This window comes from Schistocerca piceifrons, chromosome 2, assembly GCF_021461385.2.
Source record: "Schistocerca piceifrons isolate TAMUIC-IGC-003096 chromosome 2, iqSchPice1.1, whole genome shotgun sequence".
NCBI classification, from domain to species: Eukaryota; Metazoa; Arthropoda; class Insecta; order Orthoptera; family Acrididae; genus Schistocerca; species Schistocerca piceifrons.
Genome location: NC_060139.1, coordinates 330150094 through 330167954, shown reverse-complemented (window position 1 = coordinate 330167954; position 17861 = coordinate 330150094).

Here is a 17861-nt window from a genome sequence, read left to right as displayed (position 1 = left end):
TAAGGACATCATTTTGAAATTTCTATGTTTGTTACATAATCTTTTCCGGTACTTCCAAAACATGAGGTAAGCAGTGAGCCTGGTCAGTAATTAGAAATATGGCAGAGTAACAGTGATTTACCTTTGTGTAAACCCATTGGACAAACTATTTGCTATCCTCCTCAAGAGCACGGACGCTTTGCAATGCTCTCGGTGGTTTAGTACTGGCGCCAGGCAGTCGTGTAAATGCACGTCGCTAATGCAAGACTGCGCAATGAATTTGTGTGTGTGTGTGTGTGTGTGTGTGTGTGTGTGTGTGTGTGTGTGTGTGTGTGGGCGCGCGCGCGCGCGCATGTGTGTGACAGACAGAGAGAGAGAGAGAGAGAGAGAGAGCCCGGGACGACCCCGGGTCATTCCGTGTCAAGGCATCCAAGTCACGACACCCATTACCTAGTTGTGAACTGAGATTTTGTGTACTACGTTTGTATCTAATATCATGAAATTCTGCCAATTTTTATTGCTTTATATACATTCTGTTGGTAGCAATTGCTGAATGTTTGATGCAGTACGTTACTTCAAAGTAAACTGCAAAATTTGAAAACTGGCTGCAGTTTTTAACAAAAAGTGGTATGCTGATAGTTTTTCCCCTGAATATCCTTTCAGGCATGTAGTTTCTGAAAACGCTAGAATTGTCCAATTAAATTGTTGTAAATTAATTTTATTGTTAAATTAGAAAAATTGTTTTGGACCGGGGAAACTGAAAAATTCTTTGTATAAAGTTCACTAGAGAGAGAGAGAGAGAGAGAGAGAGAGAGAGTGTGCATGTGTCGTGGAGAGAAATAAAATTACTATCCAAGAGACAATCACAGAAGTACACGTAACATCCAATTGAACAAAAGTTGCAATATCTGAAACAAAATTACACATTATAAAATACAGGGCAACTTGTACATGACATGTGAACACATTCTTACCTCTGCCATAACCAAATTAACTCAATGTAAAAATACATAGCATTTTGTTTATAATATTTAAGCATTCTATCAAGAGCCAATAATGGCAGCATTGCGCAGAATGCTGGTGCTGCGCAATCTACACATGTGATGAAACATTTTGATGCTTAGATGATATGTTATTGTATGAGAACCACTTTTCTTCCACCAACTTTGAGGACTCTTTGCTCAGAGAATAAGTGCGGCCTGTTGCTGGGGTGATATCAGCTTCACACAGAATATGAGAGAAACAAACTTCATTATCAGGCCAATAGGATGACGGGGATGGTCCATGAGGATGCATGAACCTTACTGTAACATCTCCTTCACAATTCACCTTCTCAACAATTCCCAAATATGAAGAAGAGTCACATGCACATGCAACATAGCAGTTGGGCTGCACAGCGCATTCTGGCATTAGTGGCGGAAGTGCATCTGAGAAATCGTGCACGACACTAAAATTTGTATCACAGCTCAGCCTCTTTGCTCCAATCTTGGTTGGTGATATTGGTACAATGTGATGCATAGATAGTGTTCCAGAATAATTTTTTACTGCTTGTGAAGCACTGATAAAGATTATGTCTGACTAGTATCATTTCATCTTTTGAAACAAAGAACTGAAATGCCTTGCAGGTTCTTGTGACAGAATTCAAATACCTGTGAAGCTGTAAGTATTTGATCTTTATAAACTCTACCATCACAGGGAGATTTGCCATGGCTGGTAGCATAAAAGGACCAGCAGCGCTTAAATGTTGAGTCGTGGTCATGGTAACAGCTATTTCTGAAATTCTTACAATTTGTATATTGTGCAGGATAACCATCAGTGAAATATTCAACATATGCAAGATGAATTTCTAGAAATTCACACTTTAAAAAATTCGGTACAGTCTTCAGTCTGGTACACCAAGGCAACATCACATTCTAGATCATCAGAAACAATACAAATACTTTTTGCATGCAACTGTTTGTCCTTTTTGTAATATGTATGGACAGTGTGAAGAGTGCAGCTGCCATTGTTCCAATGGTACCCCTGTACTTCATCTTGAACAACAAAATTGAAATTTTTCACTGAAATCCATTGAAACTAACACTGAGCCTTTATCACATGTTTCCTTCATTTTCAGATAATCAGATTGTGATTGAGAAATAAATGTGTGGAGTAAGTTTCTCAGTTTTCTTAATTAGTTTGTCACAGAATTCTGATAGACAAGTGATTTGAACACTTAGTCCTTCTATCAATTGATACCCATTGACTGTACTGAACCATCTCATCAGGACCATAGTCCTGTAGTTCATTTTTTTAAGTGGGTTTGGAAAAATGAACTAGTGGGGAATTTTTCACACAGACAAAGCATACAGGCTCGGTTACTTATATCATACATTATTATTTTAATTAGATCTTGGTATGTTTCTTTAACAGAGATGGAATTTAGAAGCAATTTAATGTTTAGGTGGTAAATGCACACACATATAGTATGTGTTCCTAATGAACCTGCAAGTACACACTGTTTTGGTCGAAGAGAAACAAATTTTGAGAATCCTACTTTGTCTTCAGGATACTTTTTTTATAGAGAGAATACAGTGCAGCTAGATTACTTAAAACAAGACTCTTTTGTTTATAGGTATTTTTGCTGGTGCTCACTTTCTTTTTCCCAGGCACTATTCTTGTGTTTTCGTCATCCAAATAAAAACTATTTACTTTTTGTACTGTATGTGGCAGTGTCTTTCCTCTTTTCTGCCCGGCCATCAATAAACCCTTTCCCATCAAAAGAGCTCTTGCTCGTCTCTGAAATTTGGAACAGACTTTTTGTCGAGACCAAGTTGGCGGCACAAGGGTAACCGAATTTTTTTCATGATTATTTGCATATTCAATTTTCTGTTTGATTTTGTCTATGAGTTCGTCATGATGTTTTGCCTTTTCTTCCAGTTCTGTGAAATCACTGTCAAGGATAGTGGTTGCATCAGCAGCCAGCTCAACTTGCTAAATATATGAAATTTTAGTTTCCAGAGCCCCAGCTGCTTATTCCAATTTTCTTTTGCTGCATACCGACTATGCCGAAGATTTGAATGCAGATTTGTAAGAGATACTCGTAAGCTAGTATTGAGCACAGATTTTTCAGGTGTCTGCACCTTCACATTACTGTCATTTATACAGTGTGGTGATGAATCATCACTTGCTTGTTTTTTATTAATAAGTTTTATACAGGTTGGCCACATTTTCTCCCCAGGAATTATGCTAAATCGTCTGGTTTTGAAGCTGTTTGCCTTTTCAGTACACAAATCACTGTTGCTTTACCATAATAAAAGTTCTTGTTCTTCACTGGTCAGTTCATTCACACAAGCCAGGGCATTATCACATATATCTTGCAGATATTGTCACAGGAAAACACTGCCTACTTGTACTTTCCATACTGCTTCAGTCATAAAACCAATATTTGTCACAAGTAATTTAAAAGATGATTGGAGTAACCAACAAAGCAATTAAATAATGAAAAATCATTCTATCCCATTGTTTCATCACAAAAATATTTAACATTATTATTGTAACATTAGGGGACTTACTTTTGTTTTGGCTTGAATGGTTAAAAACTGCAACAATTGAATTTTTAACCAAAAATTACTCTGGTTCAAACTCTGTACAAGAGCTCAGAACTCCTTGCTTAGTGAACACATGACTCAAAACACAGGAACTGGATGATGCAATACATGTAGTGGCAATAAAGCAGTGTTCTCGGATATGATTTGCTCATAGAGAAATCCAGTTCAGCCAACTTCAGCAATTTAGCTACTGACTGATTCTTTTTGTGTGGCATAATGGAATGTTTATAATAATATTGTAAATTTTTCAAATGTATCTAGGAGGGGCACTACTTTAAAAAATTGTAATGTCCATGCATGAATTTTGTTTAAAAGAAATTATTTAAATTTTTTTCTGACATGTAGATGATGGATATTCACTAAGAGAAGCATGGCTATAAAAATATAAACCTTCCTCTTTAACTAAAAAAAATTCAGACTTCCACTGCAAAAACTGTAGGAACTATTGCATTTTTAAATTATAAAAGAGCTGGTCTATGGAAGCCTGAATTCCTGAATCTATAAAACTTTTTAAGTGAAAAAGTAATTGACCTGCAACATTTACATTTTGGAAATGTGAATATATCTAGGTAAACTTCCAGTACCCAAAATTTCAAGGATTTGCGTGATGATGAGTGTCATTTCCTAAAATTTCTGGATGATTTGATGTGGAATGACCCCTCTGTGAGTGAAGTTCCTCAGTTTGTTGGTTTATCAACACAATCTGTATACTGTCTCTACAAGGAATGGCAAACCACTTGCCACCGTGTAATATGGCATAAGAAATAATGTTAAACAGACAGGTACGGGAGACAGGCCTTCTGCTGTGTCAATGACATTTAGATTTCAAACTTGACAGGAATTGCTACTGTCAGTGAATACAGGTAAACCTCAACCAGTTTCCAAGCAAACATTGCAAGAGGCTATTGCTCACAGTGGCATGTAAGGCTGCATTTCTATGGTGTGCCAAACAACTCACAGTGGACATTGATTTGAGATTTTACAATTTTTCAAATGTGAGGCATCAAGAATGGAGACAGCCTATGAGTTTTGGGTGTGTTTTTTGTACCAAGGCTTGGACCTGTTCAGTCAGGGTACTGGGAACATAAACAAGGATCTTTATTTCAACATTTTTGGTGACAAATTGGTGCCCTTTGTTCTATATATGAATGATCATACTGTGGAACCTTCTCTCTTCTAAGATGGCCTTAGCTATGTTCACAGGACTGCTCTTATATATTGCTAGTTTGATAAACAGTCATCTATCACATCTTGACTTGCCCACTAAACCAAATGATCGTAATCCCATAGAAAATGTCTGGGGCTATTTGGAACAGGGTTAGGTTAGATTAAGTGGAATGTAGCAATATCAGTCCAGCAATTTGGGGCTCTGGGGGATCTAACTATCAACAAGTGGCTTCAGTTGGCTATGCATGTGGCATATCTACATAAACTTGAAACCACTTTCTCAAATGATGTAACTTGTCAGTTCTATGGAATAACATGTTCCATTGCTGTCATGACTTGCGGTTGTAAAGTGGTAGACTTCAATTTATTCGGGGCGTATACGATCCGGGAAAAACCCGGGAATTTTTCATCCGGAAAAAAACCCGGGATATTTTTACAATTCCGGGAATTTTTCGTTTTCGGTTAAATTTTTGACTGGTAAGAACTGATAATCTAACAACGAATATTACTGAATCCCGCTACTGCAGAATAATACTTAACAATGAAATATAAACGAGAGGGGAAAAAAACGAAAGTAACTTAAATTTCAAAGGAAATACGCCATATACATAAACGACGCACAGTGCTCATGCAAGCTTCTGCCAATTTAAAATGTGTCAAAGGCTTTAAGGAGGACTATGCAGTGCTTCGTAACAACAAATTGCCTCCAATGAGCGTGAAGTCGCAGCTGTTAACATTCGATTTGTTTTAGCAGTTCCGCGCGGGCTCTTGGGCATGCGCAGTTGTCACGTTTGAGTAGATGCTACCGGGAAAAGGGGGCGCCAAATTCATATTCTTTTGGAAAACAACTAGTTTCACAAAGCACACAGCATCCAGCGCACGTTTGCCTATCGATTATTCATACCATTTTGGAATGCTTCCCTGTTGGTTTTTGAACACATTTTAAGTTGATTTCTGAATGAATCATAAGTTGACTTTTGAATGCATGCGTAGTGCACGTGATGTCTCTCTCAGAGGAATCCTCGTCGCCTAGAAATAAACTTTACGCAGACAAAAGGGGATGGGGCTATACGAGCTGAGGGAGTAAAGCTGAATGGATGAATGCCAATCGCTGTCCGATTATGTGGTTGATGGGTTTGCGAATGATCAGCGTTGCCATAATCACTTGCGAATTCCATAGATTCGGATTGCCAGAGTGTAAATAAACGACTGACAGGAATAACAGGTGTGAAAGATTACGTATTATCTTCTCGGTGTATCCAAGGAAACAAAATTTTGACAGAAAATTTTTGGCCAGACCACTACACTAGTAACGATCAGTAGTACAGGGTTAGTGAAGTTAATCGGCGAACAAATATTGACATCGGCAGAAATAGCTACAGAATTGGTGATGACAAGAATTTATTTGGTGTGTTACAAAATTGTTGCCATATTAGAAAGGCCTATTTTGTTTTATCTAGCAGACAGTGACAAAATAGACGTAATCAGATCGAGAAACCACACCAGTCTTTGGTATTATTTGTATTAACAGCTTTTTCAATATTAGATAACATTTCGATTTTTCATGTAGCAAAACGTTTGACGAACTTTGATGAGGTAATAGATTCTTTCGCAGAAAGAAAAGCCCGCCATGTAAAGCTGTAGCAAGATTAGAGAGAAAAAATGCTAGGAGCTAAGGTTTGAAGAAATGTGTAATTTCTTGCGTATCTCTTGTCAGTATGGATTTTATATATCCTATATTTAATTTCATGTCACACAAAACAGTAAATTATTAGCTATTAGGCAATAAACAGTTCAGATTTTCTGAAGAGTTCTTGTTCTCTCGATTACAAATAATCCCATTCTATATTAATTGTGAGATTTTTTTTAAAGAGGGGCAGGCTGTCAAACAGGCCGACTGGGAGCAGGAGAGGCACCACAGGACATTTCAATTTCCACTCTCCTGAATATAGTTTGGACGTGCGGTAGAAAAATGATTTATGAAGAGGCGTGGCACTCCACTTCGGCATACTTAAGACCAAATAATATGTCTTACATTTCCTCGAGTACATATGTTTTATGTTTCTGGCTTTTCAGAAAAATGTGCGCTACGAGATGAACATATTTTGAGAATTCTATTTTTTAAATATTGACCCAGTTTGCAAATGTTGTAGATCCGGGGCTGATACGCAGAGCAGTCGGAACTATAGTGAGTAGTCTCCACGTGACCCGTGTTTACATTTAGTGATTTTGCTGTTTCCCCTTCGTTTACTCTCACGTCAAATGAAAACAAAACGGATATCTGTAGCCAGGAGCTATCAAGTGAATTAAAATACATTCACATAATTATGGAAGGCTGGAATATGTCATTAGTTTCAGATTTTATTTTCACCTTTCTGATAGTCAAGCATTAATCGTCTTGCGGAACAATGAAGTTATTTTTGTTAAACTTTTCCACAGAGGCAGTCAATGCATTTGAAACGAAATGTTTAATTCCACACTACTTGTTAGTTTCAACCGTTCGCTGCATTTCAAGTGCACGTTTTAATTTTCCAGCACGTATGGCTTTATGCCATAATAAAGACCCAAACATGATACAATACAATACTGGTGCTCTCCAAGAAAATTTACATCCCCAAAACCACACTGAAAAGCTTAATATCAGGTCGAGGTCTATTTCATTGGGAATCTGGACATACGAATGTGCCCTTTAAGTATGCACTTTAAATGTGCACATTTTAATATGGTTCACGAAATTCCGATGCTCTTGCAGTGTCCTCTGATGTCTTGTTTCTTTTATGACTATGTATAATCTTTCAGTGTTTTACACGTTCGTACATACGGGTTTCCTACGTCATGATAGCTACCCAAGCGCGGTGTCGCCTATTATCTGCGCGCTCTGGCAACTGCTGAAACGAACCTATTTCTAACAGGTCGCGGGAAAATATTGCGAATGGTGGTTTGAAAAGCGTTAGTTTCCAAGTAAATATCCTTTTACGTAAGTTGAGCTATGTGCAAGAATGTACCATGAATTAAACTATTAACTTACCCTGTTTGTGTGTTCATGCTACTTAACAGTGATGCTGTTGGCTGACTACATCACGTGTCCTATGCTCTGAATATCCGCTGTCATCGGCTGGCGAGATCACGTGACATTAGCTACGAACAGCTTACAAAAGCGCATCGAAATCTCTATTTCAATGATTCGGAAAGTAACATGCGGGGTTTGGTGGAATTCCAATGTGTGCTGTCGTAATACGAAGCGTACATGTTGCTGCACATCAAAGATATTTCCAAAAGGTGTCTTTTCCCCTGAGTTTAGTTTTCTAAAGGTCCTGGGAAATTGTACACCCTTGTATAAAACCATAACCATTCACAGGATTTTTAAGGGAAAGTGTAATTTTAACCTGGAAATCCGGGAATTTTTTTTCCTTGTCCACGTATACACCCTTTTATTGTAGAATACTGGGGAAGTGCAATCGATCCACAAACGAGATTGCTTACAAATCACTTGTGCGACCAGTCTGAAAATATTGCTCAAGTGTGTGGGACCTATACCAGATAGGCCTAACAGGGATATAGAACATACACAGAGGAGGACAGCATGAATGGTCACAGGTTTGTTTAATCTGTGTCAGAGATACTGAAAGAACTGAATTGGAAGACTTTGAAGACGCATGAACTATCCCAAGGAAGTTTTATTAACAATGTTTCAAGAACCAGGTTTAAATGATTACTCTAGGGATATATTACAACCCCCAAAGTATCACTCACATAGGGATTGTGAAGATAAGATTATAATAATTACTGTATGCACAGAGGCATTCAAACACTAATTCTTCCTGCGCTCCATATGTTAATGCAATAGGAAGAAACCCTGGTCAGTGGTACAATGGCATGTACCCTCTGCCATGTACCTCACGGTGGTTTGTGGAGTATACATGTAGATGTAACCACTTATGTCAGCGAAAGACGTTTGTTGAAACAAGAAATGCTGTTCAGGTAGTTAGTGTGGAACACTCCATTGTATGCGCTATGGTTAGCCATATGTGCAGATTTGGTGTACACGGTGTAACGGCTCCTGGCGAAACACATATGTGGTAAAAAAAAAATAATTGAACTGGATGATTGTAATTTTATTTCTGCATGGACAACGACTGTGTGAACTTTATGTAATAAAGATAAACCATTATGTGTCGTGTTTTATATTTGTATAGAATTATGTATCGATTTTTTTAAAATAATATCTGTGTCGGCAAGTTCTTTAACCACCACAGACTATACTTGTTAAATATCAAATAAAGATGTAAATATATCAAATCGAGTATAAATAGTACTGGCCGAGCATTAATCTTTGTCGTCTTTTTGGATTTATGTGAGTAGAAAGAGCCTGTGATGCTGTATTTTATGCTTGTGTGGCATTATTTTGTCAAGATTGAGAGAAGGACGCCATTAGGCATTGATTTGTAAAGGTGTGTAATAATTTAATCTGTCTAAATGTTTTGAATAGAGTTACTTACTGGAAACTTGCTTTAAGATTTGTAATAAGCTTGGCTGGCATTTTATCCCATCCTTCTAAGACATTTTCAGCTATTTAAATATTATTCATGGTGCAGAACTGCACTACGAACGAACAAGCCGCTGCCGCGGCACATTCAAACTGCATTAAATGAACCCAATCATACTGCAAAGAAGCGGACAGATAACAGTGAACTAAAATTATTTCTTTCAGCTTTCGGGATTGCAGGGCAGAGCAGCAGATTTTATTATGTGCTTTACAGGTGGACGTGGGCTGTGGATGATGTTATATTATTAACAGTGCAAAAAGATAATTTACCTTCATGACATAAAAGAAATCTTGCTGTGCGTAGTTCTGGTCTGGCAAACATTATAGTAAAAACATTTTTTTCTGATATTAGTCTCATGTTCTCGTGTTAGTCGTAGTACTTATGGGTGTTTTAATGTTAACAAACATCCACTGCAAAATTTTGATGTTGAACAAACATTGTGTACTGTAACATCAGTATTGATAACGAAATAATTTTCAGTAACCTTTCCAATAACTGTAAAGTAAGAAAGATACGTTGAACTTCATAGCGAGTTACAGTAACGAAACAGTGTTCCTTTTATAGAAAGCCAGATTCAGAATAATAATAATATATTTTGTTTTGTTGAAAATTAATGATCCAAAGAAGGTCACAGTACAGCATCCCTAAAAAGCATTTCCGGGCTCTTTTCGTAGCAACATATTTTATCTCATCCATTTATCAATATATTAGTTGTTACGCGAGCAATAACAAATTTCATGAAAAAATGCACCACTGCAAGCGAGTCAGATGAAAAGATCCTGATACTACTGAAAAACTGTAGCAGCTACATAATCTGGGAGCAGCCGAACCCTGAAATCAGATAAAGGTAAGACTACAGTGTAGTTCGCCTGTTCGTAGAAGCTTAATTCCAGTGAAGTGATCTCATATCGCTAGTGTTGTGCACAGTTTGAAGTTTGTATTTTTGCTGGATTACCAGTCAAAATTTGCGCAACAAGAAGTTGAAAAGGACGAAAAAATTCAGAGCTTAATCGCACAGCAAGCTGATCGAGATCGCCAGCTAGAGGAAAAGTTTCTTGCCCAGCACACTGAGCGGGATCGCCAGCAAGCTGAGCTTCACCAGCAGCTCATGCAATCGTTAGAAATTGTGAAAAGAGAGACTGACTGTATGAAACAGAATTATGAGTCGATACCTAAGGCCGTGCAGAGGTTGACTGTACAGGAATAACCTGCAAGTAGCAAACACTAAAATTGTTGACGAGATGGCAAACCGATTAGAAAAGCTATAAATAGATTCCGCACAGCTCGTAGAGCAGAAGTTGAACGAACAAGCAACCAAAATTGAAACCGAATTCAACTCATGGCTAGAAGCAAAGGAGAGCGAGATCGACAAAAATATTGATTCTAAGGTACAAGCAGCCATGGCAGATAGAGATTCCGAATCGTTCAGTACCACACTAAATAGTCAAGTACAGAACGACGCAAATACTCAATGAGGATATTCCACAGTGGCAAGTGAATATCGCCAAATGGGTATCCGACTTGGAAAAGGGTTTAGCACAGAGCAGCAAACGTCTTGAACATGAAACTATGTCGCCAACAGCCAATGTTTTTGGCAATGCACAAACTTATGCGCGACGCAACAATGGTGAATCTTCAGGCAATAATGTGAAGACCTGTAGCTTTGGTTGGGAGCACAGCCTATGTCCCAGGAGCAAACCGGTATAGTCCAAAAATATTGGTTGAAGAAAGTTTGACCAAAAATAGGCAGTTTCAAACGTTTTCTACTGAATGGATATCCGTACATCCAGTAGTATTCATAAAAAGCTTTAAAAATATCTTGCCTAGTGTGTGGAACGAAGCACAGAAAATTAAGTACGTAATGTCACACATTCAGGGTGATGCAGCGTTGTGGGCTACGGAAGTAGCAGATAGCTGCATGACGTATGAACAGTTCGAAAGGGCGTTTTTGTCGAATTACTGGTCACCTTGTATACAAGGGCGGCTAAGAAAAGAAGTATACAATCCCGAACCGTACTCAGCCCATCTTGGGAATCTGAGACGGTATTTCGAAAAGTATATAAACAAGACGCGCTACTGGGATGAGCTTATCTCACCAAGAGACATAATAAGACTCCTAAAATCACATTTACCCATTCATATCAAAGAGAAACTAATACACGTGCCACAGAACGACATGGGACATTTCCTGTCTATTCTAGATTCAATAGACTTAATCCAGGAAGAAGCAAAAGCAGCATGTGATCACTCAAGGAACAATGGATCAGGGTGTAAAACTGACAGGAATAATAGTACACCAAACCACAACCATGGAAATGGTGGGGTCGATAACAAACCGCAAGAGCACTCGCAAAATGGTAATAATGGTAGAGGTCAGAACGGCTATGGGCAGCCATCCCATAATAAAAAGCCTCGATGTGATGACCGATACGATTCCGGACCAACAGCTGGAAAAATGCGCGAGGTCAGTGGCATAGCAATTACAGCGACAGCAATCCCAATTGGAATCAGAATCAGCGACCAAGCCCAGAATGGGAAGGTAATTTTTGTGGCGGTGTTCGTAGCGACAAACAATTCGCTGTAGAAACGGCTTACGAAGTCACCGCCACACCTTTAATAGCGGGCCGACCGGTCCGCTGGAACAGTGAACAGAAAGATGAAAACCCAAACACTCTGATTAAATAAAAGTCGGTACTTATCTTTATTAACGAAGATACAGAAACACAGTGAACTCCGTGTCTACAGAAATCTGTCTAGTTCGAGTCGGAGCGGCTAGGTCAACGTCGGCTGACGACAAACAACAACTCTGCTGCGATGAACACACAACTGACTAGCAAGTACACAATTCGGTGGCGAGTATACAACTGAGCGACGAATACAGAACTGTCCTAGCGCTCGCGACTCCAGCGCTTAAGAAGCCAGAAGCCAGCGGTGGCGCACGCAGACTTGCGACGATTTCCTGTATCGCTGGCGCTGCTTATGCGGACGGCGTCCGGACTTTGATGCTGCCAATCCTTTGGCAGCGGGCTCGGGTGGCATTACTGGCTAGGATATAACACTCCTCCCCCCCAAATCGCCGCACCGTCGTTGAATAATGACGTGGCGAGCGTCGACGGCGGGGGAGGGGTCTGGCCGCGGGCGTAGCAGAAGAGACCGGGGCGGAGACTGTTGTCGGTGACAGTCCCCGGTCCGCACCCCAGCATTGGCTGCGCGGGGCCTTGGGAAACACCGACTGAAAACCGAGGTCAGGGTGCACGCCTGTGACCACGGGCGCAGCTTCTGGTACTGGACGCGACGGGGCGTCGGGACCCACGAAGAGAGGCAGCGTCTCCTAACGCTGCGTCAACGGCTGCTGAGTGGGCGCCGGACAAGGCGCTGCGGTGTCAGACTCCTTGGGAGTGCCCAAGGAAAGCGGCTGCAGGACGGGCTGCACAGCCACCGCTTGGGAAGGCGGCCCGGCTGAGGGGTCGACATCCATCAGCTCCGAAGGCGGTGGCGACTGAAGAGGGACCGCAGGCGCCGGAGCGACCACCTGGGGCGCTCCCGGATGAAGCTGCGCGGGAGGCATCAACGGGACGGGCTGTCGGCGTGGTAGCGGCGACGGCTGCTGCTGCTGCCCTGGGGGCGGCAGCGAAGTCGGAAGGCGCGGCTGGAACCCGCCGCGGACCAAATCTGTGGACAAAGAACGAGCGGCACAATCCGGGCGGCCAGTGCGGCGCAACTGGTTCTGATGCCTCCTGTGCACCCCAGTAGCACCTTGAACAGTATAAAAACCGCGACCCTGGACACTTATCACGGTACCACGTTCCCAACGACGGCGACCGTGATAAACTCTGAAAAAAAAACGGCGTCGTTGCGCTGAAAACGCGTGCGATGCTCAGAAGCGGCGGGTCGATCCGTGGGGTGCAACAACCGTGTTAGGGTGCGATGACGACGGCCGTGGAGAAGCTCCGCAGGCGAAGGGCCGTCGCGTGGCGTGGTCCGGTACGACGACAGGAACGTGATGAGGGCCTGCTGACGAGAGTGCATAGCACGAAGGCGGTCCATATGATCCTTGAATGTGCGTACAAAACGTTCCGCTGCACCATTCGATTGAGGGTGGAACGACGGAGTAAGAACATGGCGAATGCCATTGGCAGAACAAAAACTTTCAAATTCAGCAGAGGTAAATTGTGGACCATTGTCAGACACTAAAACTTCTGGAAGACCCTCAATACAAAAAATTGAAGTCAACGCCTGTATAGTTTGTGCAGACGTTGTAGACTGCATGGGCACAACAAACGGAAAATTACTAAATGCATCAATCACGATGAGCCAACGAGAATTCCAATATGGACCAGCGAAATCAATATGTACTCGCTGCCAGGGACCGGCAGGGCGTGCCCACTCAAAATAGCGTTGAGGCGGAGCAGCTTGGTGTTCGGCACACGTCGAACAATCTGTAGACATCTGCGTAATCTGCTTATCAATGCCGATCCATGTACAATGATGGCGGGCAAGCTGCTTGGTGCGGACCACTCCCCAATGACCTTGATGCAACAAGTCGAGGACCTTGGATTGGAGCACTTGGGGAACCACTACACGAAGCTGGTCATTCTCGGTGCGTAACAGCAAAACTCCGTGCGAAACAGACAACAGATGACGTTGCGGATAATAGCGACGAACCACAGGATCCGATATGTCCTTTGCCTAGGACGGCCAACCACGTTGAACAAAACGTAATAGTAAACTCAGATGAGGATCCGTAGCTGTCTCACGTGCCACCTGACGATAATCAATCGGAAAATCCCAGAGGGATTGATGCTCATCGGCGTCAATCTGATGGCAAGAGTCGTCAGAGGAATCAAAGACATCATCCGCAGCAATCGGCAATCTAGAAAGCGCGTCAGCGTTTGCATGCTGAGCTGTAGGGCGATACAGTATCTCATACTGGTATTGTGATAACAAAAGAGCCCAACGTTGTAGTCTCTGAGCTGTCCGCTGAGGAACTGGTTTAGACGGATGAAACAGTGACGTCAGGGGCTTGTGATCTGTTACTAAATAGAATGGTCTACCATAGAGGTAGTGATGGAATTTTGTGACACCGAACACAATAGCCAACGCTTCCTTGTCCAATTGGCTATAATTACACTGAGCTTTGTTAAGCAATTTAGATGCGAACGCAATAGGACGTTCGGTGTTACCGACTCTGTGAGACAACACAGCACCGAGGCCGAAAGAAGAGGCATCACAAGCTAACACCAGAGGCTTGTTAGGGTCGTAATGGACCAGGCAACGATCATTCAATAAAGCCTCTTTAAGCTGCTGAAAGGCTGATTGGCAATCAGCTGACCACACAAACGGAACATTCTTACGGCGGAGACGATGCAACGGTGCAGCAATCTGTGATGCATTAGGTATAAACCTAATATAATATGTCAATTTGCCAAGAACTGCTTGCAATTCATGCAGATCACGAATAGCTGCTAAATGTGACTGGGAGGGATGAATGCCTTGAGCATTAATAACATGTCCCAGATACTCCATCTCCGTAAGGAAAAATGAACATTTATCGATGTTGCAACGTAGGCCTGCCTGAGACAACACTGTAAACAAACACTCCAAATTACGGAAATGTTCAGCAGGCGTCCGACCGGACACATCAATATCGTCTAAATAGTTGCAACACGATGGCACATTAGCCAGAAGTTGTGACAAAAAAACGCTGAAAAACAGCTGGAGCTGACGCACAACCAAAAGGCAAACGCAGAAAACGGAACAACCCCAACGACGTGTTTATGACAAAATACTGTTGTGATTGCTCGTCGAGGGGCAATTGCAAATATGCTTCACGGAGATCAATTTTGGAAAAGAAACGAGCTTCCCCTAACTTATCCATCAGCTCGTCCGGTCTAGGCAAAGGAAAAGAATCAATGACAGTCTGAGGATTCACTGTCGACTTAAAATCAGCACACAAACGTAACTTGCCAGACGGTTTCTTTATGATAACTAAGGGAGAAGCCCACTGGCTCGCTGAAACGGGTTGAATAACACCGTTGTTTTGCCAACGACGAAGTTCATCTTCTACAGGTGCCCGGAGGGCGTGAGGCACTGGACGAGCACGACAAAATCGAGGCTGAGCATTATCTTTTAACGTAATATGAGCGGCAAAGTTCGCAGCACAACCTAGTTCGTCTTTAAATATGTCACTGTATTGTTTACACAAATCTGTTATGCTGTCTGGAGGAACAACAACAGAATTAATTTGCAACACATTGTCTTGGATAGACAGGCCAAACAAGTCAAAACAGTCTAATCCGAAAATGTTTACACTGTCTGTAGCACGGAGCACTGTGAATGAAACTGTTTTTGTATTGCCACGGAATGTGGCTGGCACGCTACATACACCTAACACAGGAATTTGTTCTCCACTATAAGTAGCCAAAGAATGTTTTGCCGCTGAAGGTTTAGGGCGGCCGATAGCCGCATACGTAGCACTATTTATGAGAGTCACAGACGCACCAGTGTCTAATTGAAAATTGAAGGTCTTATCCTGGATGCGTAGCTGCACAAATAGTTTATTACACTGTCTCTGGATCGGTGCAGTGGAGGCGGAAGACACAAAATCAGCGCGTTTAGCGCGTGTTCGCTGCTTACGACAACTCGTGGGTTGGGCGGGTGGAACAACAACTCCCGCTTCACTTGCAGTCTGTACATTACTTTTTACAGCGTTTGAATTACGCTTGGGTCGCATAGCAGAGGGCTGGGTGGGTGGCTTATTGCGAACAAGTTTATTACCCACACGAACCGTGGAAGAGTCTTTAAACGCGACCTTCTGGGCGGGCTGGCTTTGAAGAACATGAATATCCATGGGCTGGGCAGCACTAGAATTGTTTTTGCGTTTACGCAAACAAACAGTCTGGATGTGTCCTTTCCTTTGACAAAAGTGACAAACCGGGTTTCTCAACGGGCAACGTTCACGAGGATGAGCAAGAACACACTTAGGGCAAGACTTAACTCTTATCATTTTGCACACGCGGCTGACGAATGTGTTTAACATGACGCGGCCGGCTAGTGTTTACACTCTGCCGGTGGGGCCGCGGGCGCGATATAACTTGCTTAGCACAGGCAATTTGAGAAATACATGGCTGATCTAACTCACACTCAGCATAGTCAAAAGTATCTTGGGATTCAATGATGTTCATCACAGTCTCTAATGACGGGTCAGGCAACTTTAAGATAGCAGCACGAATACGAGAATCTGCAATGTTTTGAGTGATAGCGTCTCGTAACATGACATCACTGTAGGAAGCTCCACACACACAATTAAATCGGCACTGACGGGTGAGGCCCCGTAAATCTGTTAACCACTGTTTATTAGATTGATGTGGCAGTTTCTTTAATCTGAAGAACTTGAATCTGGCTGCTGCCACATGAACTCGTGACTCGAAATACTCAGCAAGCTTGTTAACAACAACGTCATAGTCTAACGCTTCTGGCTGGGATTCCGGGAACAACTTACAAAGTAGTCGATAGACTTCCACGCCTGCGGTGGAAATTAAATAAAGCTGCCACTCAGTACCTGTGATTTTGTAGACTGTCATGTGCGCCTGCAACTGCGCGAAATATTCTCGTCATTCTTCTCGTGATTCATCAAAAGCACGGAAAGGTGGTGCTGCCTGTGCTTGTTCCTTTTGTATTGGTGGAGTAGCCGCTTGTTTGGCGATTGCTTCCACCAGACTTTGTATTTGCTGACTCTGTAACAAGATCAACTGTTGTAATTCGGCAGACATAGTGAACACAAATTAAACCAGCCCCCAAAAGTTTATCGCTATAACTAGTATAACAAGAAACAAGTTGAACCAGCCCTGCACACGAGTTCGGAAGTCCTCGTCGCCAGTTTTGTGGCGGTGTTCGTAGCGACAAACAATTCGCTGTAGAAACGGCTTACGAAGTCACCGCCACACCTTTAATAGCGGGCCGACCGGTCCGCTGGAACAGTGAACAGAAAGATGAAAACCCAAACACTCTGATTAAATAAAAGTCGGTACTTATCTTTATTAACGAAGATACAGAAACACAGTGAACTCCGTGTCTACAGAAATCTGTCTAGTTCGAGTCGGAGCGGCTAGGTCAACGTCGGCTGACGACAAACAACAACTCTGCTGCGATGAACACACAACTGACTAGCAAGTACACAATTCGGTGGCGAGTATACAACTGAGCGGCGAATACAGAACTGTCCTAGCGCTCGCGACTCCAGCGCTTAAGAAGCCAGAAGCCAGCGGTGGCGCGCGCAGACTTGCGGCGATTTCCTGTATCGCTGGCGCTGCTTATGCGGACGGCGTCCGGACTTTGATGCTGCCAACCTTTTGGCAGCGGGCTCGGGTGGCATTACTGGCTAGGATATAACAGTAATGACCAGTACAATAACAACAGACCACTGCTGCAAAACGCACCTATTGCGCAAGTAGCGGCAGCCTACAAATCAAAACGCATACATAGTAGAGGTCACGGACAATAGAACGACGGTATCAGTATGGAGTAAGATCTACTGACCGAACCCCATGAATGTAATAAAGATAGCAACGAAAATGTG